The sequence below is a fragment of the Mastomys coucha genome, unplaced genomic scaffold (genome assembly GCF_008632895.1).
Source record: "Mastomys coucha isolate ucsf_1 unplaced genomic scaffold, UCSF_Mcou_1 pScaffold9, whole genome shotgun sequence".
Classification (NCBI taxonomy): Eukaryota; Metazoa; Chordata; class Mammalia; order Rodentia; family Muridae; genus Mastomys; species Mastomys coucha.
Window position 1 is genome coordinate 88087949 of NW_022196915.1, and position 27100 is coordinate 88115048.

Sequence of the window (27100 nt, forward strand, 5' to 3'; positions counted from 1 at the left end):
GCAATTAAAAGAAGAAAGCATCCCCTTCAACCAAACGTGCTGGTCTAATTGGATGTCTGCATGTAGAAAATGCAGATAGATTCATAACTGTCACCTTCCACAAAACTCAGATTCAAGTGAATCAAAGACCTCAGCGTGAAACCAGATACACTGAGCCTGTCAGAAGACTAAGATACCAACAGCACAAGCTCTAGAATCAACAACTTATAAATGGGACCTCAAGAAACTGACAAGCTTCTGTAAGGCAAAGGACACCATCGATAGAGCAAAGTGGAAGCCTACAGAACAGGAAAAAAAAATTTCACCATTCCACATATGACAGAGGGCTCTAGCATCCAAAGTATATGTTGAGTTCTTTATAAGAACTCAAGAAACTACACATTAACAAACCAAATAATCCACAAACATGGGGTACAGATCTAAACAGAGAATTCTCAACAGACGAATATCAAACGGCCAAGAAGCACTTAATGTTCAACATACTTAGTCATCAGGAAAATGTAAATAAAGGTGACTCTGAGTTTCCATCTTACACCCATCAGAATTGCTAAGATCAAAAACTCAAGTGACAGCTCTCGCTGATGAGGATATGGAGCAAGGGGAACACTCCTCTATTTCTGCTGGTAGATGCGCAAACGTGGACAACCACTTTGAAAATCAATATGACAGTGTCTCAGAAAATTGAGAATCGATCTACCTCAAGACCCACCTATACCACTCTTGGGCATATACCCAAAGGACTCACCATCCTCCCATAAGGACACTTGCTCAACTTTGTTTATAACAGCTTTATTCATAATAACCAGAAACAACCTCAATGTCCATCAACCGAAGACTGGGTAAAGAAAATGTGGTACATTTTTACTCAATGGACTGTTACTCAGCTGTTTAAAGAAATAACATCATGAAATTTGCAGGCATGGATGGAAGTAGAAACAATCATACTGAGTGAGGTAGCCCTGACCCAGAAAGACAAACGTGGTATGTACTCAACCATAAGTACATATTAGCTGTAAAGTAGAGGATAATCATGCTACAACCCACAGACCCTGAGAGGCTAAGGAACAAGCAGGGCACAAAGGGGGATGCAAGAATTTCCGTGGGAAGGAGAAATAGAATAGATCTTGTGGATGGATGTGGGATAGTTAGGGATGGGAATAGGTGGTATCCGATAGGTAGAGGGTGATTGAGGGAGAGAGTACTGGAAGAGAAGAGTGGAATTTAAGGGCATTGATGGATAAGGCAGAAATTTAATGCAATGGAAAATCTCTGAAATCTATGAGGGTAACCCTAGCTAAGACTCCTAGTAATAGAGGATACAAATCCAAATCTGCTCATCTTCTCTACCCAGGCAAGACTTACGGTGGAAAGACTGGAACACCATCCCTGCCACAAAGCTTTCATCCAAGGTATGCTAGAGTACAGGTGGAGTAGAGTTTTTGAAAGTGGCCAACCAATGACTGGTTTAAGATGAGACTCGTGCCTTGACACTGCCTGGAAGGCCAAAATCCAGAGGCTGGATAGCCCATAGATATAGACAAACAAACAAACAAGTCCTAATGATATTCTACTATTCTAGTACACCTGAGCCCATCATACTCTCCTTCAGAGAGGCTTCACCCAGGAACCAATAGGAGCAGATACAGAGACCCACAACCAAACATTAGGGGGATCCGGGGGATACAGCAGAACATGGGGAGTAAGGATTATAGGAGCCAGAAGGGTCAAGAACACAAGAACATGCTCACAGAATCAACTAACCAGGGCTCAGAGAGGCTCACCGAGACTAAACCAACAATCAGCGAGCCTCTAAGGTTTTGAGTTAGGTCTCTGTATGTCTGTTATGGTTGAGTAGCTTGATGTTCATGTGGGACTCCTACAGGAGTGGACTCAGGGACTATCTCTGACTCTTCTCCCTGCTCTGGGGACACTTTTCCTCCTCCTGGGTTTCCTGTCCAGCTTTGATATGAGAGTATGTGGTTAGCCTTATGGTACCTTATTGTGTTATATTTGTTGATATCCCTGGGATGTCTGCACTTTTCTGAAAGGAAATGAAGGAGAAGTGGATCTGGGAGAAGGGAGGTGGGCAGGACACTGGGAAGAAAGGAAGGAAAGCAGCTAGAGATGTAATAAGTGAGAGAAGATGAAACAAAAAGAAAATACGTTATAAAAAAGAGTTATATACAACAATGAAATGAATGTCTGTGGTGGATATTGCAACAAGCAACACAATAAACTGGACACTAAATTGCCACGTGTCTTTTATAAACACTAAACCTAAAAGAAAAATTATTGACACAATGGAATTATCTTTTGAATATTTTTAGTGATGCAAAGACTTTTGACAAAAAAAAAATTACAGAAAAGAGGACTGTATCCAAGATCATTAGAAGTCTAGACTTCAAGCAGTTATCTACAAACCCAAGTTCCAGACAGCGTTGACTTCAGATCATACCAAACGTGCTCTTATTTAATCTTTCCTACACTCCTCAGAAAAGGAGATGCTATAATCAATCTTGAGAATGCCTGTTAGTTAGTTCATAACCATTTTTAATTCCAACATAGATTTGATAAAGGGCCAACTTTCAGAAAATGACTTTCTCCTGAATATTTCTATAATTTCAAGTTACATTGTGACTTTTAAAACATAAATTGTATTATTTATAGCTGAAACACAAATGGCTATGTAAAGTAAAAGGCGGTGGTCTAATGAAATAAGCCCAGTTTTGGTTCCGAGGAAACCCTGGTTCAGCACTAAGCAAACAATGCAGTGGCCATTTCTCTTGGTGAATGACGGCAGCTAATGGCTGTGTACAGACAGCTACTCAAAATAACATCAGAGGAGCTTGCACACATCATCTACAGTCAGTCTTGGCCTTGGCAGTTTGGTGTTTTTCGGGAGGGAAGACATGAAGAGCTGGGTAAAATCTTCCTTGATTTTTCATGCCCCTCTTGAGATTTCAGCTTAAAAGTCTTAGAAAAGGCAAGAGCGAGCATCTAACCCTTGGAAATCATAGTATCAGCGCCCCCTTCCGAGCTCTGCACATCCCTTTTCCACCCGGAATACATCAGTTCTTTTCTGATCTTGGAAGCTAAGTAGGGTAGGTTCCGGTCCCCACTGGATGGGAGACCATCCCTTAATATTCACACCTCACCACAGTTAATGCTGCGGTGTGAATTAGCTTGCCTAAGAACGCGCTGTCACTGAATAGAGTAGAAAGGCAGTTTTGCTCAGCCTGCTGTCCTAAAGCCAGCACACAAAACAAATGTAAAATATCTACAGAAAAATCTCCCATGTAAACTGTCCCAACCACAAACCCACAGTGTAAGGCTTGGCGGTAAAACACTGTACGATCTGAAATCAGTTAGGTAGCCAGCCTCGGGGCACAACTCCTCAGATCCCAGAGAGATGAAGAGTTCTGCCACAAGTGGTCTGGCTTGTATTCAATCTCCCAACTGAAAATCTGACTTCTGTGTAGGGGGACAGACCGTTGGAGAAGCAAAGAATATATATAATTCCTGAAGAGTTACAATGTAACACCACAAGGCTGCTAAGCGCTGGGGGTTACAGGAGACAGCATGACATCTTGCTCTTCCCATGAGATGATTCAACTTCTTATCTCACGGAAGTGGCCAGAAGTGGAGCAGAGGGTAGAGAGGAGAGGAAATGGTGACGAACGGAGGTCAGCCATCCTGTGATCACGTGGCTTCGCTCTTGGCTGTACTAGCCTCTGCAAACCGAAAATACAAAAGGAAATTGTGTCCTGTCAAAAAGTAACTGGGAACACAGAAAGTTTTCAACACTGAAAACCTTGCGGGAATAGTTAAAGACCATCACACTATCTCTTCTCTGTTTGTGTCACTGCTAGCAACCCTTCACACCACACACACACACATACACAATTAATGGTCAGTTTACACCAAAAAATGAGAAATTAATATAAAAAGAGAAAAAGTGAAGATGTTAGAGACAAGCTGCTTTCCTTGGTTTCCTTAACAAGAAAGACAAGCAAAATTATTTGGAGCTTCTTCACCCCACCAAAAAAACATTTCAGAAATGAGCTTGTCAGGCTTCAGGATAATAACGCAGGTCCTCATGCCTGCAAGACAAGCATTCAAGCATTTTACTGACTGACTATCTCCCCAAACTACCTTTGTGTGTGTGTGTGTGTGTGTGTGTGTGTGTGTGTGTGTAGTGAATGTGTGTGTGTGTGTGCATGTGTGTGGGTGTGTTCTTTTATTCCATTTGTTGTCTTCTAGTTGGGAGTGGGTTTTATCTGCCTTTTCTATTTATTTCTTAAATTTTACCAAATTAGAGAGTCAAGGCCCTCCAATGGTTGAAAACGTGAATAACATTTTAATGGAAAATTTCTCCGCCATTTTTACTGTTTGGAAGTGGATCAACAAGAGCACGGGGTCTCTGGGGAAAATATATGAGAAATGAATTTAAGTCTGTGGTTATGGTTCGTCTCTCCCTGCCTTTCCAAACCCCTACCTGGTGGTCCACTCTGACCAATCGCTTTGTGAAAGAGTATGACTAGCTTCCCAGATGAGCTGTTGGTGGGAGCGAGAGGAGAACCTTTACTCCACTGGATTCTTGACCTCTCACCGACACAGCCCCGGGTTTGTGCTTACCTCGTGGGAAAATCCGAGAAGAAAAGCCATGGTCCTCTTACACATGTGTGAGACAATCAGAGAAAGGGACTATACAACAAACAGGACCCCATAGGACCGGGTCAGCCTGCTCTGGGATGCGGAGCTATCTATAGTCTCATTAGATACATTTCCTCCTTAGGGAAGAGTAGAAAGAGGCAAGAGATTCTCTCAAGCCTTCTCGGAGTCCGTGGTAGAGTCATGCCTCTGGTCCTTGCTCTGTGGGTCAACTTAAGGGCATGGTAGAGCCAGATAAGATATATCTACTAGAGAGATATGAATAGGGGCCCAGCTGACCCTGCCGGTGCCTCCACAAACACTGTCCACACAGACAGGAGTTAACTCTGCCCCTGGAGACACTCCCCAGCAGTAGAAGGCTAATCACACCAGGCGCCGCTCTCAATTCATAAACGATATGGGACACTGGACTCACACCTAGCTGTAAAAAGATTTCATGGTATATCACACAGTCTTCCAGAAGGTTGGAACCAAGACTGAATGCCAATTATCCACAGCAGTGATCCATTTACCACCATCTTTACGTAGGCTGGCATCCTTCCCTTCCTTATAGTACGTGTAAGTTGTGTCCTGGGCTTTCTAGGACGGCATATCAGAGAAACCACTTGCAGTCAAGCCCTTGACTCAGTGCGGCTTTGGGGGAGGTTACCCTAAGATACAGTCTTTCAGGAGGGAGCTACTGGTTCCACATTTATCTCTGGGGCTTGGATTAATAGAAGGTCTAGTGTATTCTCAAACAAGCTACAGGGTGTATTGGCATTTCAGCATATGCCTGGGTCAGAAGCCACATGTGAACCCTTAAGAGCTCACACTTTTTGGATGACCAATGTTTGATACAAGGGTGGTGTTTATCAGTGTGACTTCTCTTTCCCTTTCTACCAGGAAACACACTTATGTTGGCACCTAGCTCATGTGTTTTATCATCATCATTATAGATTTTAAGGACTATCTTTAAGTTCTTTAGTTTCAAATCAACTTTTGCTCAAATGAGACAGACAGAACCACTGCGTTCCCATAGGCATAAGTTTTCTGATTTCTGCCACCATGAACTTTTATATAAGAGGATATTTTTAACCAATATTTTTAATATCAAGTTCATTTAGGATATATATCATTAATGATTGAGCCATCAACTTCCTGGAGAACAACAAAGAATTTCAGATGTGCCTACATCTGGAACATGGAAAAAGGATGGAACACATCTTACCCTAAGGGATTCTCCTATTCACAGTAATCGAAAGGTTCAACATGAAGACTCCCAGTGTCCGGGTGATAGAATTTTCACTTCTCTAGTTTTTAAAAGGCAACCTTACTTCCCAGTTCCAGCTCTCTGCTCTTTTAACACAAAGACAATCTACAACTCCTTTCTCATTTCTGTTTTCCAGCATCTCACCCTCAACTGTTCTCTCATCCGTCCATCTGTCTCTCACACTGTTTCTCCCCCTTTGCTGAGCCCATGAGCCAACCCATCACACCTGCATCCCTGGGGCAGACACAGGTCTCGACTGATGTTTTGAATTCCATCTACAGGGGCTCTCTGGACCTCACTAGGAGGCTCTGTGCAGTCTTTAGGAATATATCCTTTAGCAACGTGCACAGTGCTTTGCCCGTCCCTCTCTAACTTCTCTAAAATGAACCAGAGGAAAACTCTTGTGGTCCTAGTGGAAGAATATTGTGCTCCTGGTAGCAATAAATGCATTCCCTTGTCAGTTAATCCAACAAAATATTCAGATCGAAGTTGCTGAGCCCAGAGTTCGCTTCCCCCCTCCAGGATCCCTGAGGCCTCACCCTTCCTGTGCAAGCTTGCAGACTTCCCTAACTGCCACCAGGGACCACAACTGCCTGACTCACAACAAACAGGAAGCAGGGTGGGAGGGGCCAGGTGAAATGAAGTCAAAGACACAGGAAATGCTCCAAGCCAGATTTCTATCATTGCTCCAGGTGATGTCCTACGCCTGGGTTCAGTAACTAGACAACCCAGCATCCTTCCCAGGTGGAGCCAGAGCTCAGATACCATCTGTCCCAATAGCTCACCCAAGGATGAATTCTAACGGAAACATTCCTGCAGCTCAGCCAGGCAACTTCTGTCTGTTTGTAGAAGACCTTGAGAAACACGTGGACAGAACCACTCCTCTCTTGTGCAAGCTAAGCTGCCGTGGTTTCTCCCACACTGTTTGCCGAACACTTCCTACAGGGACCTGTGTTCTCTTGTCTCCCTATTGTTAGCATGCTTGGTTTCAGGGCCAGGTTCAAAGTCAGTAACTCCAGCCACTAAAATTGATGAGGTGTTGTGATTACTATTTGCCACCGGTCTACTCTGTTGGAGGTAAATACCAGGTTTTAGGAGTAGTTGTTTAACATTGCTCATAAACTGTGTGTGGTGGAACATGCCCGTAAGCCCAGCACCTGGGAGGGGGAAATGGGTCACCAATCCCATACCATCCTGGACTAGAAAGCACGACTCTGTCCCAAATAAGTTGAAAAGAATAAATTCCCCATTGGTCTGAGCCCAGGGTCTCCAGCAACGAGTTAGAGAAAGGACTGAAGGAGTTGAATGGGTTTGCAACCCCACGGGAAGAACAATAATATCAACCAACCAGACCCACCAGAGCTCCCAGGGACTAAACCATCAACCAAGGAGGACACATGGCTCCAGCTGCACATGTAGCAGAGGATGGCTTTGTCATGCACCAATGTAAGGAGAGGTCCTTGGTTCTGTGGAGGCTGGATAGATGCCCAAGTGTACAGGAATGGAGGGTGGGGAGGTGGGAGTGGGTGGGTAGGTGGGTGGAAGAAGACCCTCATAGAAGCAGGAGAAGGGAGGATGGGATAGGGGGCTTCTAGGAGGGAGGGAAACCAGGAAAGGGGATAACATTTGAAATGTAAATAAAGAAAATATCCAATTAAAAAAAAGAATAAATTCTCATTACACACTAGAGTGGATATTTGCCTTTGTTTAACTTCTTCCACATTTTTTAGTACTCCAGCAAGAAAAATAATAGCACATCATGTTTTGTTTTTTTTTTTTACAATATCAAAACAAACCTTAAAATATCACAGTATTTCAAGCCATATTTTTCATGTAGCACCACACCTGGAAAGGGTCACCACTGAAAGAGCAGTGAAAGTTAATTTAAGATGGGCAGGAAGAAAGGGAACTAGACGAGGAAGCAGGAAGACTCACATGGGGTCTAGCTAGATGATGTGTCCATAGGGAAATTGCAGCTTTGTAAGTATAGAAATACGAAAGGAAGCTGCAAGCCACTTCTCCCTTCACAGCTTGAGTGGCCAAATACTAGACACTGCCAAGACATGATACCGCACAGGAACAGGCTGAGAATAGGGAAGGAGAAAGAGAAAACAAGGAGACGTGAAGAAACAGGAAGTAGCAAAGCCCTGACAGAATGAGCCAGTCGTGCTTGCTTCACTTCACCATCATTGCCGCCAAAAGACTACTAAGGGAGTTCCGTCATCAGCCACCGATCTCTCGAGTCCATTCTTGTAGCTCCACTCATGACGATCTCCACCCTACGCAGCCAAAACCTGTTCCACCCTCCGTATCCGGTGTGCAACTGCGGCAGAGAACACAGCATAAATAGTGAGAACGGGAAAACATAAGTCATCCGACAGAAACAGAGGGAAAGACCAAGCCTCTTCCTGACTTCAGAGTGCATCCAGTTAGAAGCAGAGTTGGCTCTAGACTTGGGCTGCGCTGTGCTCCGTTTTGCTGGGGTTTATTTGATTTTGTTTTCCAGGGGATAACATCTGGTGAGAAACCTTCAAAATGCTCAAGGAACTCTGCTGCTGGCCTAGCAGTGAAGAGCTTACTTCACACCCCCTGCTTCCTGGGTTTCCACGGTTCCTTTTTCCTTTGGCCTCTGCGATGCATTCCATTTGCATGTTGTTTTCCTTGTTGAGTGGAGCAGAACAGGCTGGGGAATGCAAACTGATGACTTCCAGAATCCTCTCTTATGTTCTGAGAGTTTAACGCTGGTTCCCAGTACACTTGAGATAGTTTCTCAGGCTCTGTGCAAAATCTCTCCCATGCCTGTGAATTTCTTATTGAGTTTGCTGTTTCTGTCGGTTAACTCCTCCAGATGGGCTTGCTTGCTTTGGAAGCCCCCTGTTGTCTATAAAATTATACCTGATGTTCACGTGAGGCTGCTTGGTATTGAGACAAGAATACAATGAGCAGAGACAATTGCGAAAAAGACTCTCAGGTACTAAACATCTTTCAAATGCAATAATAAAAGGTTTAGGCTTTATTATTATCATTATTATTGTCTAGTCACATCAAAGAAAGGTTTCAAACAGTCCAAATATCCAAATGTATTAAACTTACATCTACAATATACCCAGGATGGTAACCTGGCTCTGCAAAAGATAGAGCCTTTAAAAAAAAATACAAGACATGGTCCCTGCACCCACGCAGTTTAAAATTGAACTAAAGCACTTGGAACATTGAAGAGGCAGGCAGGAGGAGGAGGAGTCTCAGGGAAACCGGATCTGCTGACATGGTTCTGAACAGTGAGGCTCCCTGCAGAGGTAAAGAGAGACAAGTCCAGCCTGGGAAGGGCAGGCTGAAAGTGCGAGAAAGGCAACCTGTGAGGGCATTCAGGAACTGCAGCAGACCTGAAGAGGAAGCCAGCAGAGAGAGAACGTTAATCCCTTAAGAGAGTTTCAATCTTTTGAATTCTATGAAGAGTCCCTTTCTCCGCTCTGTAGGATATCAAGTACATTAAACAGGCTTTGCTTTTTTTTTTCTAATTTTCTTTCTTTTTTTCCCCCCTCTCATTTATTTCAGTCTCTATTTTCTTTCTTTCTTCTTCTTTTTTTAAGGAACTTATTTCTCAAACAGTTTTAAGACTCACAGCAAAGTTGAGAGGAGAGTTCAGAAACTGCCAACCAGAGTGGTTCATTTGTTCTGTTAATGAACCTACACCAACATGGGAATTCTAGCCAAGATCCATCACTTACTACTGTTTACAGCAGAAGCTAAGTAACAGAAATGTGTGCCTGCCCCAGCTCAGTCTAGTAATGAGTGGTTAGAAAGAACTGTAAACGCATGGACATGACAATGTGGACTAAGTACACACAATGTAAAATGATAAATAAAAAGAGCTTTAAAAAAGAAAAGGTAGCAACTGAAAAAATAGCAGAAACTGATGGGGAACCCACAAAGAGAGAGAAACACTTGGTCTCCACCATAAAAAAAAAATCTAACACTAAAATTCACCACCTTTATCTCAAGCTGCTTGTGTGGGCTCTGCTTTGTACAGCTATAACTCAGCCAGGGAATATGTGAGCTGTTCTGGAAACTTTCACCTTCTTCCCTCATATTCATTTCACACACACACATATATATCACATGTTCATATCAATGTTTATATATATATATATATATATATATATACACATACACACACACACACACACACATATATATATATATATATATATATATATATCACATTCCATCAAGTAAGCATGCTAAGATTTAGGGTCTGTCCTAAATATCAGGAACAGAAGACAAGAGATGAAGATGAAAGATTTCAGAAAAGAAAAACACATAGGGAGAAAAGACCTCACAGAATATTGTTCTAATGTTCTCTGTTTTGTTTTGTTTTGTCACTAAGATGGATAAAATGGGGAGATGGTAGGCAGAGAAAATGAGATTAAGGAGTTAAAAACACCAAGAAGAGAAGGCTTATATGTGTGTGTGTATGTTGTATATATATATATGCATCTAATATATATTCAGTATAACATATAATGAATGTTTATATACATATATTGCATATATAGATTTTTCTTTTGCTCTCTATCTCAACCTAAAGTAGGAAAAACTCCAGGGTAATTTTACTTGGAGTGAGCAAATCTTAAATACATTTTTTGTCTCAAACTTAACCTATATAACATAGGAGGGGATTCAAGAAGCCACAAATGTCTCCAGAGAAAAGCTGGGGAGCTCCAGGTGGTTCATTTCTGCAGCATGTAGAAATGTTTTCCTCTCCTAGGTCATACATGTCATAGGCAACCTAACCAGAAGGCATAAAGCCATGAGAAAAGTGCTGCTGGCTGCAAACCAAGCACAGAAAGGAGAGACTGGGAAAGATGTTGACGCAAAGGCCCAGGAAGCCTATTGCACTGAGGTTTCGGGGGTGGGGGGGAGTGATTGCATTGCTTTGCAATAGTCAATATTTACTCACACACAAATGAGAGTTCCTCTCCTTATGGGAGATTTTGGCTTACAAGGAATAGTCCCTCTTGGGAGCTTGTCTATGCCTTGATGAAAATATGAGAATGCCCCAGAACACATTGTGAACATTTATCAAGATGTCTCATTCCCATTCAGTTCTTACAATGAGAAGAGACTGCATTCCAACAATCCACAGGAGGCAGGCCAGTAAACTGAGATGGACACAATGCTACTGAAATTGTCTAAATGTTTAGAACTCTCCTGCTATTGCCAGTAGAGTGGTTGGGGGGTCTTCATGTTATATCTGAATAGAAGTGGCAAATAGAGAAAGAAAAGCTTTCTCCATATTGGCGGGAGTCTCAGGCACTTGGATATCAAAGAACCACAATTTGGACTAGCAGATACGTATGACTCCAATCTAAAGTGGCCAAAGACATCCTCATGCGTACAAGAATTTATAGAGAGAATCTTTCTGATCTGAACCTCTACAGTCTGTGGCCTTGTATTAAACAAGCCATGACTTATAATGCCACCTACTATTGCCAGAAGTATTACAGATTTCAAGTCTTGGGTGTGAGAACCTTTCACTCTATAACAGAAACTAGTGTTATAGGCTGTGGGGCCTTGAATGTAAAGATCCCCGACATAGGCAACTCCTGAATTATTCTAACAGCTGCGACCTACAATCTCTCATGTTAACCTCTTACGTAAACTACGTCAAGGCAAATGTGTCTAAATATATGGTCTTTAAAAATGTATGCCTTCCATCACATGCAGGCAGATGTAAAACTGTATGTCACAAAAAAACTAGCACCTAAAACCGGGGAGCTACATGACAATTTTTAACATGTGGCAAAGGCACAGCAGACGTGATCAAACAGTGGGCACAGAAGATGTAGAAACTACAGACTAAAGTGCCAGTGGCATTTATTCTTCAGTGGCACAGTAGGTCAAAGGGAAACACTATGATCCTAAATGGCAGGTGACCTGCTGACTGAAGCGGCAATGAAGAGAAAACAGGAGCGTTTGATCCCTCCTCCTTCCCCCCCTTTAACCAATGATTCAAGGTTAGAGCTAATGAATAGGCTGGCAGAGACGGACGGATGCATCCCTTGGCGAAGGGTAACCTAGCTCTCGGTTTGTGGTCTCACAAGTTGACAGAACTCACGATCTGAAACTAGGCAGGGTTTAAAAAATAAAAGTCAACATGTGTACCCCAAATCAAAGAGGCATTTAACAGAAGTAGCAAAGCAATGGCCTTGGCAGGGCTTAGAATGGTGCCCTGTCCTGCTGACTTCATAAGCCTACGAGCCGAAAACTGAAGTGACATTTTCCCAAATAAACCACCATTGAAGTTGTCACTAAGATGGATAGAATGGGGAGATGGTAGGCAGAGAAAACGAGATTAAGGAGTTAAAAACACCAAGGAGAGAAGGCTTAAATGTGTAAAAGGACAAGTGTAGAAGAGAAGCCACCAGACAGATTTCTGACGAAGGCTCTTATATCAATCTCCACTCACCCCCTCTCCCCAGAGGCCTCACTGCCCCTCACATCAGCGTCCTGGAGACCAACTTTCTAACTGTCAAGTGTTATCTATACCAGTAGCATCCTAAGCTTAGGCCCAGGCAAGGGCAGGGTGGAAAGCTTTAAGTTTTCATGGTGACATTCATTCTTTCCTCTTCCCGGCCCGAGCCCTGTCTTCTCTATAAAAGATATTCCTCACTTATACTCACAGAACTTCTGAGAGACAAAACAACTTGAAGACTTTCTGTGCTGCTGAAGGCATCCCAATCCCAGCCTACAAAAAACAGGGATGGACCCACGGTTAAAACAAGGGTTCTAGACCAAGGTCATCACCCAGAGGGGATACTTACCCCACAGTGAGGCACTCTCTTCACTGTACAGCTCCGCATTGACTTGGAGACAAATAGAAAAAGCAGAAAGACCCAAATGACACAGCCAGAGGCCATAAGCAAAATGATCAGGGGATATCATCTCATTGAGGATTTCCAAGGAGGAAAATTAAGTTCTTCCCAGCAGGAAAAGGCAGTTACTGTGAAACAGTTACCACCATTTGTTTCCCTTCTTTTCCTAAGTGAGGTTTTTAATCATGCTTATTTTTTCCTCCTCTGCTACAAGGCATGGGGTGAGCCTGAGAAGGAACTATGCAGTCTGGTTTTTATGATGCTGCAGAGCTACACAAAGCCACATGAGTACCCTGGCGAAAAGTTCCTCTAGATGAAGAGTGCAGTGCAGTTATCAAATGGAGTCATGGGCCGAATTGTATCTAAGCCCAGGACATAAATTCTAATCTCCAGCACTCCCAAATGGGAATTCACTTGAAAATACAGTAATTACATACACAATTACTTATCATATGAATGAGAATAGGCCCATTGTCCATTACAACTGTTCCCCATATAAAAGTGAAATTTGTAGACAGACAATGCAAGGTAAGAAAACCCTGTGAAGATAAGTCAGAGATCAGGGTGATGTCATTACTTACTGTTGCAATGGTTGCTGGGATGTCATGAGCAGGTAACAGAGTGAATGGTGGAGACACATGAAAGCACCAAGGAACAGGTACAAGAGACCTGAGCCACACAGAAAGAAAGAACCCAAAGAATTCTTGAATTCTTGACTAGAAGCACACATCTCTGGGTGTGGGCTTTGTGCTTCAGGAATTGGAAGCTAAATCCAAAGGGGTGGGGGGCGGGGGAGGAAGATGTTGTTTCTCTGCAGCCCAGCCTCCATCCACTCACCAGAGAACTGTAGATGCTCAGAAATACGAAAGCCAGTCTCCAAAACCAGGAGAGTGAAACTGACAAGATCTTGAGAGTCACTGCCCAATCCGCCTTGTATGTGACCAACCTTCTCATCAGAGTAGAATAGGATTATGAATATACCAGAATTGAACAAATAGCCCATCACTGCGTTTTACCATGGCCCACCCCATCTACCTGGACAGCACTCTATAAGAAACTTATAAGTGTCTATTTCTAGAGCCTGGTGGACACTGAGTAGTAGCCCTAAGTCTGGTGGACCACATTCTATACATAAAGAAAGTAGGTATAGAGTGGAGGGAACTCTTCAGTGATGGAATACATTTAAAATAAAATATTTACTGACACTAGTGTCTGAACCTTAACTCAAAACTTAGACACATAAATAAAGCCGGAAAGTTCTAGAACAAGGGGTCTTCTACAAGATTGCCTGATTAGTAATGATCACAAAATTATCAGAGTCACAAGCTAGCACAGGCTGCCATACAGTAACTATGCCTGAAAGGACATAGCTGTCAGTTACGCCCCAGACTGATGCTACTCTTGTTATTACTTACTGAGAACAAAGATTATTGTTTCATATATCTGATGTCATCCTCCTTTCTTTCTACTGTCTTTAAAAACTCCCCAGTGCCTCCATGTCTTGTCACTTGCTATGGAATTCATATGCCCTGGGCAGTGTCTCTGCTAGTGTTATGCTATTGGAGAGTCTCTTGGTGGCTTTCTTCAAGCTGGACAGTCTGGAGATACTCTGGAATCATGACATCCTTTCTCATTGCAGAGGAACTCCCTGCTTGTCTTCAAACTCCTTCAACTGACTGGACGAGGATTTCTATGAAGACAGTGGGATTCAGTGCCTTCCCATCTCTCTTTCACATCATGGCAGTGAATTGAGGGCTTTGATCCCCCCACATGTTCCCACCACAATAGTCTGACTCATCCCAGGCATCTGAACCCTCAGGCATGGAGCTAGAAAGATGGCTCAGGGGTTAAAAGCACTTGCTTTCCCAGAAGATCCTAATACCCACACAGCATCTCACATCCACCTATAACTCCAGTCCCAAAGGATGTGATAACCCTCTTCTGGCTTCTATGGGCACCATACATATAGGCATTACAAAAACATGTATGCACAAAGTATATTCATATACAAAAATCAAAATAAAAAATAATTCTCAAAGCAACAGTACCAATGGACCACAGACTGGGTTTCCAAACCTTTGAACCAAACTAATCTTTCTTTTCATGTTGACTTTTTGTAATTATTTATAAAATAAGAGAAAGCTTACTAATAAATGTTAATCACATCTAAATTATACCTTCACAAAAATATTCGGACTCAGTTAAAAATAAATAAATAAAAGCTGGGTACCATAACATGGCCATATCATCACATAAAATCACATGATCACAGATGCCAGAAAGCCTGGATCCTCTGACTCCCAGGACCCTCTAAGCTGTAGCTTATATTTAGGCACTATCTCTACTTATCTATCTTACACATGTGTAATACATCAGTGATACCCAACCCCAGCAATCAGTGGGGAATCCTGCTGTTCAAGAGGCACTTTACTCAGTCCTATGACAGGAGCAAGTCTCTCCTCTCTAGAATACAGAACCACAGGTAAATATGGAAAATGGGGTGCTTATTCCTCCCACGCTTACATGCTCATAACAGAAGCCTTCTGTCATAAGAATGTCTTAGCTAGGGTTTCTCTTTCTGTGATAAGATACCAAGACCAAAGCAACTTGGGAGGAAAATGTGTAACATCTTATGCCTCCACATCACAGTTCATCAACAGAGGAAGTCAGGACAGGAACTTACAGGGCAGGAACTAGAACCAGGAGCTGATACAGAGCCATGGGAGTACTGTTTATTGGCTTGCTCAGCCTGCTTTCTTATAGAACGGAGGACCAGCAGTCCAGGGATAGCACCACTCATAATGGTCTGGGCCCTCCCCCCATGAATCACTAATCAATAAATGCACTATAGGCTTGCCTACAGCCCAATCTTTACAGAGACATTTTCCCTCCTCTCTGATGACTCTAGTGTGTGTCAAGTTGACTAGCCAGTACAGAGAGTTCTATTAGATAACCCATACTATTATAAATTCAACCTTGCCATACCCTTTTAGACTTAACATTCAAGCAAGACACTGAGCTATTTAGAGATCACTCAGAAAGCATATATCACCACTTAAATTTAAAGTTGGGATTTTAACTACTTGAAAAATTTATATACATTTTAATATAATTTAAAATTAATACATAAATGTACTCATTATCTTCAGAAATAAATGTTTTACTGCTGTTGTTAGTAATGAAAACAATAGCACTGAGTTAAGAGAAGATTCATCCCAGACTTTGAAGTCATACAAAACTGAGGAAGACATGGGAAATTAAGGACGGACACACACACACACACACACACACACACACAAAGAATGAAAGGAAGAAGACAGCTCACTCACTCCCATACTACTGCTGAGCTAAGTGATCTTTTGGAGTTCTGACAATCAACAATTTGACACAACTGACCATACAATCAGGACCTTGCTCTTGCCTCCTGACAGCTCTGCGTTGAATAACTTCAGATAAGACACATACTGCAGCCTAGGGGACACAGGAGGTGTTCTCGAGGGTGAGAGTAGACTGTGACAACGGGCTGGGTGAGGAAACACTCACCAGATGGCAGTGGACGGTGGCTAAGGAGATGAAGGCGCTGTCACACGTGTTTAGGTGGGCTTTATTCTACTTCCTGAAGTTTCTGGACTAGACAGCTTTTCTGGCAGGTCTCTTCAGGTCCAGATAACGGAAGGTACATTTGGAAGAACTCTGGAGGGAGGGGAAGATAGCAGGACTTTGTTCTTCAGCAGAAGGTTCCTCCTACATAGAAACCTCAGTCTCATGTGAATAGCGTAGAATGTCTTATCTCCACCCAAGGCCAGAATCATGATCCAGACTCCTTCCATTGGCCAAAAGACACATTTAATAGAATTAAATGAGTCCACAAAAGCAGCCCTACATGACGAGAAAGAAACAACTCTGTACTTAATGGGCGCCCACCAAGCTCTGTCCATGTGATGGTTTAACCTTAGGAAGGAGCAATTGTTACACTTTTCCCTCCATTAAAATTAGTGTGTTACCACAGACACAGTATGGGAAGTGCACAGTTTGCTGTGATTGACAGGTCCACCTTCACGCAGAGGCAGCCCTACTAGTATCTGACTAGCTTCCTAGACAGCCTGCGTGGCCCCTGACCACCCTTCACTCAGTCTATATCCACACTGGTTTTTTGAGGCAGATGTCTCACTGAACCTGGGGTGAAAGACAACAGCAGTAAAAGAGTTAATGCACCATGCATGCTTGCCCTGAAAATGTAAGTCTTAAACCTTTTTGCCATTTGATTTTTAACCTTACAAGCACACCTTTGTCCTCCATAATCCTGAACAATGAACCCCATAACAAGCTTATAAGATCATTTCTAAAAGGAAATTCTTTTTGAGAAGAGACATAAGTAAACCTGTTCATACAGCTTCTGCTTAGTTTTTGGAAATTAGCTTAAATGTTGAACCTGGTTGAGGACTATATCCTTTGCGTGATGTAGTTTCCAAAGCCAGGAAATCAGAGGGAGATGGCTCCATAGAATGCTTTCTGTGCAAGTATGGGGGCCTGGGTTTTGTCACTAGAGGTGACACGTTTTTAAAAACCACATGGGATAACATGTACCTGTCATCTCATATGGGATGATAGATATGGGAAGATCCTTGGGGTTTTCCAGGAAATTAGTCTAAATGAATCAGAGAGCTCCATATTCAGTAAGAAACCGTGTCTCAAAAAAGGAAGGCAGAGAGAGAACAAAAATATCATCTACTAACTTGCATGCATACACACACACACACAGAGGGTGGAGGGGAGGAGAGAGAGAGAGAGAGAGAGAGACTATTTTTAAGACACTTAAGTACATCTCCTTCTGATCCCTGCACTGACCTCCGTCTCTAAGCGCACACTTTTCTTAGTAAACTCTGCTTTGTCCTCATCCTGTATCGAGATCCCAGCTATTCCTGAGCTGAGTGAGATCCAAGGGGTGAGGACCCTTCAGGCTGCACTGCAGGGAGTGATGCATTGTGTCTCCTGCTGCCTCTGACAAATGGGTTCTGAAAACCCTGAGTTCTGTCCAGAGACAGACAAAGCCCAAAACAAAACAAAGGGAAACAAGAAGAGCACCACCATAGGGAGCACTCCCTTTCCCAGAGCTAATACCACCACACTCACCCGCAGAGATTTTCTCAGCTCTGGGAGCCAAGGAAGAGGCACATCACACAACAGAATGGAAACTGAAATAGGAACAGTATGAGCACAGGGGGTTAAATTCATGCAAGTTGTTCACTGGCCAGCAGGACAGTTACAAGCAATCATACAATCCGAAAGTGAGTTACTGCAGACCCAACTCTTTCTGTAGATATCAAATTAGTCTGTCTATTCTTAGAACAATAGATTAGCACAACAGTAATGCACGGCTGCAGACAGCCTTGAGGAGCTTTGCCCTAAACAGGGAAGTGACCACTGGTTTCTGCTTCATGCTGGCCTCTTCCTGAAGAGTGGGGCCAAGCTGCAGGAGCCAGCAGATTTCATAAGCTTTCTTACTATCATCCCTTGACAATGAACATTTGCCCTTTACCAAGCAAGCATCAAGGGCTCCTTAACCACCAGGCGCAGCCTGAAGCTGTGCCCCCCACTCCCCACCCCCACCCCCGACTCTGAGAAATTTCAACAGCAGGGTGTATCAACAACCACCAAGAGTCCATCGCAGGAGGACTCAGGCTTGCCTTGTCAGACTGAGGCTTTCTAGTTACACAACAGGAAAAAGAAGTGGCCTGAAGAGGACTTAAAGAGGAAAAGCTCATATTTGGAAATGTGCCACTCCTTACCCTGTTGACATCTTTTGTAGAACTTTTCCAAGAAAGTATTATTATTTACCATCAACCACGATAAAGAACTGAAAATTGTTCAGGATTTCCTGGTGCATGGAGTAGGCTTTGGATAAAGGGAACATTTTGTTTTTCACCATTTAAATTCTTGTTAGATTCCCTAGTAAAAGCACAAACCAAAATTAACTATGGTTGGCACATCTCAAATTTGAAATATAAAAGGAATTTCCTTAGAACACAAGGAAACCCGGTTTCTGTTTTGCAATAAGGCACTGAACCCTAGCTGAGAGATTGTCATATGACCTCAGTGACCAAACTTAGTGTTTGTGTTTTGGCAAGTGAGAAGAGAGAACCCAACCCCAGAAGTCTGTCATGAGAAGGGAATGTGGTAAGTCATGTAAGACTTCCCAGCATAGGGTCAAGCATATAACATGTCTGCAACAAGTGTTGGGTTAATATAATTACAATGCCAGGGCACCTTGCAAACTGCTAGGCAAGACATCAATGCACGATACCACACTGCCCTTATTTATACAATCTGTTTATAATTACTTCTAAATAACACATTTTCTTTTTGTAAACAGACCCATATGATAAAACATAGGCCACATTGCAGTGAGTTTCCTGCCTGCCCAAAGAAGGCTGAGGTGCAAAGAGCTCCTTCCCTAGGAAGATGGCGGTGGTGAGCTTTCCTTCTGGTTCCGGCCTAGCCAAGGTGAGAAAGCTCATCCCACCAGAGGGTCAGCTGTTTCCACACAGGCATACATTTCATCTTACAACGCATATCAAGCCCTTCAAAAATGTTTGAAAGAGTTCGGCTATCATTCCAAAATGAAGACATGAAAGTACAACATGCCATGATAGCAACACTGGGGCCAGGAGACAGGAGGACCTCCGGAGCTCGCTGGCCACTTAGCATTGCCACGTCCTTGAGGTCCAGGTTAGGTTACAGGCCCTGTCTTGAAACAGAAGTGAGAGCACTATGGGAAAATTCTCACCATTGACCTCTGGTCTCTTCCGCCTGTATGCTCTCAATAGAAATGGACAATAGCCGGGCGGTGGTGGCGCACGCCTTTAATCCCAGCACTTGGGAGGCAGAGGCAGGCGGATTTCTGAGTTCGAGGCCAGCCTGGTCTACAGAGTGAGTTCCAGGACAGCCAGGGCTAAACAGAGAAACCCTGTCTCGAAAAAACAAAAAAAAAAAAAAAAAAAGAAATGGACAATAATGGTAGTGGGCCACACACATACAGTTTCAGAGACAACTTAACTCCAAGTGATGGGAGTTTACATGAACAGCAGGAATTAGATGCCCCATTCACACTTCCTCCCTATCTCCTGCACCCTGACCATCTACACTAACTGCATTCTTCTCCCCAATCCACATCACTCAGTGACACTTCCCTCCTGTGACCTGAAGCACAGCAGCCCTAGCAGAGGGATTTATCACACCCATGTACCTTTCTCCCCACAGCCTAGTACCTCTTACATTCTATCTTCACAGTACCTAGAGCTCATCTGCTCTTAGATCTCTGATATATAGCACAGAGCCTGGCCTACTATTAGACTGCACATAAGTACTTAGATGAATATAGCATGCATGAACATGTCCAGACTGTTCCCATTAACTCTGTCATTATCTGCCTGTCATTATCTAACCTGAAGGAGGCACTTGTGGAAGTACTTTAAATGATCAAACAAGGAGCTCCTCTACCACCGTCTCTTCTGTTTCTGATTTCTATACTTCTCATTAGATGTCCTTTCTCTCCTTTCTTTTCTTACCCCTTAAACAACCACAATTTTAAAATATTCTCAAGGGGTTAAAAGAAACATGAGGTCACAGGAAGGAGGTGACTAGTGGTAACTGCCAAATCACTCACTAAATAGGCAGAACCTATGCAGCCATAGCAACAGGTAAGAATAGAGAGGTCCAGTCCAACCACTGGCAGTAGCTGAGAGAGGCACACTAGAAAGCCACCGTCTACACTCCCCTTCACTTATTTTCATAGACAAATCGTGCTGCCCCCAAACAGGCAATGCTCCCATGGTGCATTGCTACTTACATGTCCTTACGCTTCCTCTTTCCTTCTCAGGCCTCCGGCTCCACTGTTCTCACCCTTGGCTGGAGACATCTTGCTTGCAATTTAACTAAGAAGAGGGAACCACTCCAAACAGGCCTGCAAAGACAGATGCCATTCAAAGTGAACTCCCCGAAGCTTGCACTTGTCCACACAGCCATACCCCAGATGCTGCTTCTGTCTTGCAGACAGGGGATCCTATCCCTTCTTGACTCTTCAGGGGCACCTGGCATTTATATTTCTTCTTGCCTCCCTTCTGCAGTATCAAATGTCCCTATCCATTGAAAGAAAATAGTTCCTTAGCAATATTCCCCACCAGGAATGGGGGCTTTATCTTAACTCTTCCTGTCACAATGGGGATCCACACCAGAAACACTTGCACCTTCAAAACCCCGTGGAGCTCTCCAGTGAGTGCCATACTGCCAAAACCATGGTCACATGCCTGTACTCATCTTGTTGACATTTCAGCAGTGTTTGAGACCAATCACACCTATGTCCTTTAATATTAACCTCAGTTTTTCTCTTTAGTTTTTTCCTGGGCACTCCATCTTCCTTGGCTTTCTGGTTTCTCTCTATCTCTAAAGTCTCCATATTTTGAACTTTCTTAAACTTAAACCTTAGCTTCTCTTCTCAACTATGCTCACGTCCCTGATAATCTCAAGTAGGTATGTAGATTGGAATGACATTTGCATGCAATGACATCAAAATAAATGACGGGAGTCACAAATGCAATCAAGAATGTCAACAGACACAAGGGACACCAAGAATAAGCCACAGTGCCACCTGCCCCCCAGATCTCTCTCTTTCCCAGTGGCCATAAGCTTCCTTCTGCCTCTCCTCCACACCACTTAACCATACCTTTTAGCATTTGTTTAGAAAGAAACACAGTCTCAGTAAGTAGTTTCAGGGACAGTATATGAGGTTCAGGAAGCCTTTGCCTACATTTTCTCCCATGACTGCCTGTTCAACTGCAGCACAGTATCAGACAGGAAATAGACATTGTCCATGAGCTAAATTCCAAATCACCAGACACACCTGGTGTGTGCAAGGTCACACACCCACCAGTGCAGCTGTCGTAGAGTTATTCCCTCTCCACAGAGCAGTTCCCATGCCGTACTAGCTGCCATATCCCTCCCCCTCGTCCCCAAATCCCATCTCTAGAATTATGCCATTTCTTTAATGTCATGTAAATAAAAACAGACAGTGTGCCACTATTTGAGGTCAGCATTTTTTTTTCTTCTAAAAAGAATGCCCTTGGGACTCTTAGACATTATTGGAAGGAAATTGTAGTGATTTTCTGTTTACAAGTATTGCAAGCAAAACCCCTAGGAGTCACTCTGTACAAGACTTTGTGTAAACATAAGTTTTCATTTCTCTGTGATAGGTGCCCAGGAGTGAAGTTGTAGGGTTGAAAGGTAAAAATTGTGTTTAGTTTGGCTGGGTTTTGATACATTTTGTTTGCATTATATTTGAGAGAGTGATAGTAATTTTTCAGAGTGCCTGGTCTAGAATCTCATCACTAAGCCAAAGCCAGCTCCCTCACCATGTCACTGTACTCCCTCTCTGAGGTCTATGATGCACCTTAACTGAAGTCTCTTCAACTATCAGTCTCTCTCTCTCTGACCCTCTCTGTGTGTCTCTGTCTCTGTATCTCTGTGTGTCTCTGTCTCTGTCTCTCTCTCTGTCTCTATCTCTCTCTTAGTCTCTCTCTCTGTCTCTGTCTCTCTCTCTGCCTCTCTCTCTCTGTCTCTATCTCTCTCAGTCTCTCTCTGTCTCTCCCTCTGTCTCTCTCTCTCTCTCTCTCTCTCTCTCTCTCTCTCTGTCTGTCTCTCTCTCTCTCTCTCTGCCCCACCCAGCTCCTCTCAAAGCAGCACCAGAGTGATCCTAACCCAGGCCTGTACAAACAGTAGCTCCCCCTCTCCTCTAAGTACAATTCCTCCTCTTGACAATAAGAACCTCTATGGTTTGCCTCTCATCTCTCTTTTTTTCTTTTTTCTTTTCTTTTTTTTTTTTTTTTTTTTTGGTTTTTCGAGACAGGGTTTCTCTGTGCCTCTCATCTCTCATGTGACACCATTTCCAGTCAGTATCTCAGTTGGTCCCTTCCCTCCAGCTATCGCAGTGACTTCCCTGGTCTTCCTTACTCTCTCAGCATGTCTCTGAGACACTGTGATCGCTGTCCTCTCTACCTCAGGCGCTCTTCTCAGATAGCTCATGCCACAGGTCAAGCATCACCACTTCCCTCTTGGGGAAGCTTTCTCAGTCTCCGTGCTCCACCCGCCCTTCCTGCGCTGTCTTTCCCTGTAGCACATCCGCCTGGAACACTTTTCCTATTTTGTCTATTCAGCCATACCCTTCACTGCAATGTGTGCCCTTTGAGGCAGCCCTGTGTCTTGCTTGTTCACTGCCGAATCCTCTATAACAACCGTAATTCTTTCCATATGACAGATGCTTGCTAAATGTGTTTTGTGTGGTGAATGGATGGGTAAACGAATAAACAATCACTATGTGGAAAAATACAGTCACCAGCATTTCATGTTCATGTATAAACATACAATATTGAGTACACAGTGAAACAGATACCAGACGACACGCGATGAGGAGTTAGACAGGTTCCTGGAAAAAAATGAAAAATACATATTTGAAAATGGGCTCCTCAATATGCACCACCTAGACGGTTTTCTCATGGTTTTACATCACAAGGACAAAATTCTGGAGCTGCTCCAGGTCTGAAGCTTAAAGCCTGGACACGCAGGTTAGGAAGCTAAGCAGGAAACTCCCAGGGCACACCCTGAAAGCCCAGAGAAAAGGGGCAAATGCCACCGGCATTATTCCCCTTTGGCTCTCAGTGAAGACACAAACATGGTGTTCTTTAGCCCTATAATAGTTTCCTGAAGCCTGGAAGAATAAAATCTTGTCCTCTTATCCACTGAATTGTACTTTTGAATCAGTTTATGCTTTATCAGAGATGGAACTTAATCAAATAACAAGAGGGAGATGGTTTAACGAAAATATGAGGATATCCAATGCCAACGTAAGGGATCTTTTAAATACTGAGAGAGATCAGTGTACTGCACAGACATGCTGAAAATCAGTCTAACTAGCTAGTTAATATTTGTTAACATCAGTTAGTATTTTAAGCACTTTATCTGAAAACAAGTAGTGTTTAGGCAACACACACCACATGCCAGGGACCATTCTAAGAAGTGTATGTGTGTGTGTGTGTGTGTGTGTGTGTGTGTGTGTGTGTATGCTGTAGTTTGTGGACTGAATGTGTCCCCAGAATCACGTGTTGGAAACTGTGTCCCCAGAATCATATGTTGGGAACTTGATTCCCAATGTGACAGTATAGAGAGGTGGGACCTTCAGCCATGAAAGGGAAGTTACTGCCACTGTGGCAAGAGGGGGTGACATGCCATCAGCTGCTTCCTTCCAACTCTGCTCACACACATCTTATTCCTTCCCCTTCCCACGAAATAATACAGCGAGGAGGCCCTCGCCACATGCACTAGCCACTAACCCTCACCCTGCCTCCAGAACTCTCTAAAATCTGCCGTGTTATTTTTAATTATAATCTAACCAGTCTCGGATACCCTCTTACAGCAGTGGAAAATGCACTAGGAGAGTATATCATCTCTTTGTACCTGCTCTGAGACCACACTATAGCTCTGTGGTTCTCAACCTTCCTAACACTGTGGCCCTTTAATTCAATTCCTTATGTTGCGGTGACTGCCCCCCCCAACCAAAAACTTGCTTTCATTGTGACTTCATACCTGTAACTTTGCTACTTTTATGATTCAAAATGTAAAGGTTTTAGAGACAGGGGTTTGCCTAGGGGTTGCAACCCACAGGTTGTGAACCACTGCTATAGCCTCTCTAAAAGCCTGCACATGACAGACACTTGACTGTGTGTCCAAGCCATATAGCTCATGAAGGAGGCCCCAGGACATGCAGCCCAAGCAGAAGGACTCTGGTGTTTGAGCTCTACACTTGACCTTTCTGTCCTATGCGAATATCTGGCTAAAAATACATGTACCTGTTGTTGTAATAAGTGCTGAAAGTTACTTCTAAAAGTAACAGGAGATGTAGAAGGAGTATTTACGCTTAGGAGTGCCTGACTCTAAAGTCCATTGTAGAGATCTCTTCCTGTTCGCTGTTTCTCTCACCATGCCCATGGGAGTCTGTGCTATTCCTCATGCTTGCTCACTCCCACAGCGCTCCCTCAGAGACGGGAGGAGTCAACCCGTGGTGATTAACTACTATTACATCTCTCCTTTTGATAGATTACACCGTTTAACTCAAATGAAATTTCTATTGGTCAAGCTTCAGACCCAAAGATAAAAGTCTTGGGAAAAACATAATGTGTGTCGTGTCAATCACTCTGACCAGCAGGAGAAAGACAAGCACACCAGTTCCTTCCAGCAGCAGTTTACTCAGGAGTTGCAAGTTACAGCGAATGTAAGGGTGTGCCCCCTATCCTGGCCCCGGAGAGTGACTATATACCCTTAGCCGAGCCACTTATGAGCCCATACCACGCTCCGCACTGTTATAGGCTACAGAGTCGTAACAGAGAACAGACCGCTGATGGGCGCAACCTTCTCACCAAATAAGGACCTGTTTGCTTCCAAGATGGCAAGGCCGGCCAGCTCCATCTTTAGGGCGTGGCAGCAGCGCTCCACAATAATGGAAATATCTCTGTCAAGGGGTTTGACTACAGATCACTCCTCTGGGCTCTTAGCTCTGTGAGCAAGGCTAGCTAAAACCAGAAGAAGACTCGCTAACTGCAATCTCTGGCTAGTGTGCAATCTCTTTGTACCTCAGTTTTCCATGGGCAAAGAAAAGAGAGCAGGGAGAGAGAGAGAGAGACAGAGGCAGAAGGAGATTTTAAAATGTCAGTCTTGGAAGGTTTCAGGCAAAAGGTAAATACAACAGTATCTGCTTTTAGCATCATGTTTATCCTATCCCTGGTCACTGGGATGAGAAGAGCCAGGATTCTTCTTCCATTCCCAGGGCACAGAATGGGGAGCTAGGCTTTTCCCATGTCTGCCTCTCCCATTCTCTCCTCCCTTTCCAGTCCCAGCTATTAAGAGAGCTTAGTGTCTGCCTCATAGGGTGAAGAGTTAAGTTGACTTAACAATACTTACTATTTATATACTGCTTTTCTTCCTTAAAAGACCTCTGTGCAACCAACATCTCACTGCCATGAGACTAACCACAGGAAGATCCTTCAAAGGAAAAAAAATTTGAAAGAATTGTCATGGGCCTCCTCTTCAGAAATGGCCTCACTGGTTTAGGTCTGCTTACCCTGCAAAATGTTACACAAACCTCCCAGAAAGAAGAACTTCGATGGGACAGGACTATGCATGCTGTTCAAACTGCAAACAAATAAGGTCTGATTTGCGTTTATCAGTGCATGAGAATAAATTTGCATTACTCTCGACACTTTGCATGCTCCTTCTCAGGCCTCTTTGCAGGAACATTGAAGAGAAGGAAAAGACAAGAGAACAGTTCGATAAAACCAAAGCAGTGTCCGCTGCTGTGACCGGCCATGAAGATGCAGAGGAAACGGAGGCTAAGCAAGATGATCCCATCTCCTTGCACAATCTGCAGGCCATGCTGACGTCATTCGATAGAAACCTCTGCGTTTCCCCTTCTTTCAGAGGACTGCTTCTCTTCCTCATTTGTCATCTATCCCAAGCTGTGTGAATCTTCAGCAAGTCACCATTCACTGTCTTGTCTCTTTGGACACTAAGAACGTTCTGAAATGTAGAAGCAGGAACTGTGCACTGCTCTCTCACAATTTCAGAAACAGTGCCTGCCTGATAATAATCCATCATCACAATATGGCAAAGAGTGTCAAAAGGAAAACTTCTCTGAGAGTTATGGATGGAAGCAGATAAATGAGAAACAGCCTGCATAGTCAGAGATGCGGGATATTTCCTAAACAGAACAAGAGCCACTCTTTTTCTCGTAAGCTGAGGACACATTCTCTGGTCCCTGAAGGTGGAAATCTGCATCTGGCCACCTAAGAATCTCCTCAATGTGGCATATGATTAACTGATGGATTCTGATTCTACTTGCTTTTCCTTCATAATGTCTGGCCTGTAAAACATCAGACACATTGGGCTGCTTATCCTTGGGGACCCCTGTTAACCTGCTCTGCTACACAGTCACACTTAGTGTATGGCTCCATCCTTAAGAGTTTGTAGATTTGTCTGGAGCTTGGAGCCGCAGCCTCCTAGCTGTCAATGGCTACTACAGAAGCTTTCAGTTGACTCTTCTGTCTGCTTTGAGTAGACTTCCTTCCTTCAACTCACAGTATGGCGATTGTTTTGGCATCTCGTTCTCACTCATTCTGTTCATGGGCACAGATAAGAAGAGTTGAGTCCAAATAAGCATGTGTCTTCTTCATTAGATTGCCTGATTAAGTTAAGTATTGCCTGT

The 27100-nt window shown here is 43.5% G+C and overlaps 1 long non-coding RNA gene across 1 annotated transcript; it reads right to left on the reverse strand.

The window, feature by feature from the left end:
* Positions 1-3605: 3605 nt before the first annotated feature.
* On the reverse strand, positions 3606-25944 carry LOC116084436. The gene is made up of 4 exons (XR_004116110.1): positions 25801-25944; positions 20645-20758; positions 16339-16488; positions 3606-3731 (listed from the first exon to the last, which is right to left on the reverse strand). It is a non-coding gene; the product is annotated as an uncharacterized LOC116084436 (long non-coding RNA).
* Between the last annotated feature and the right edge of the window lie 1156 nt (positions 25945-27100).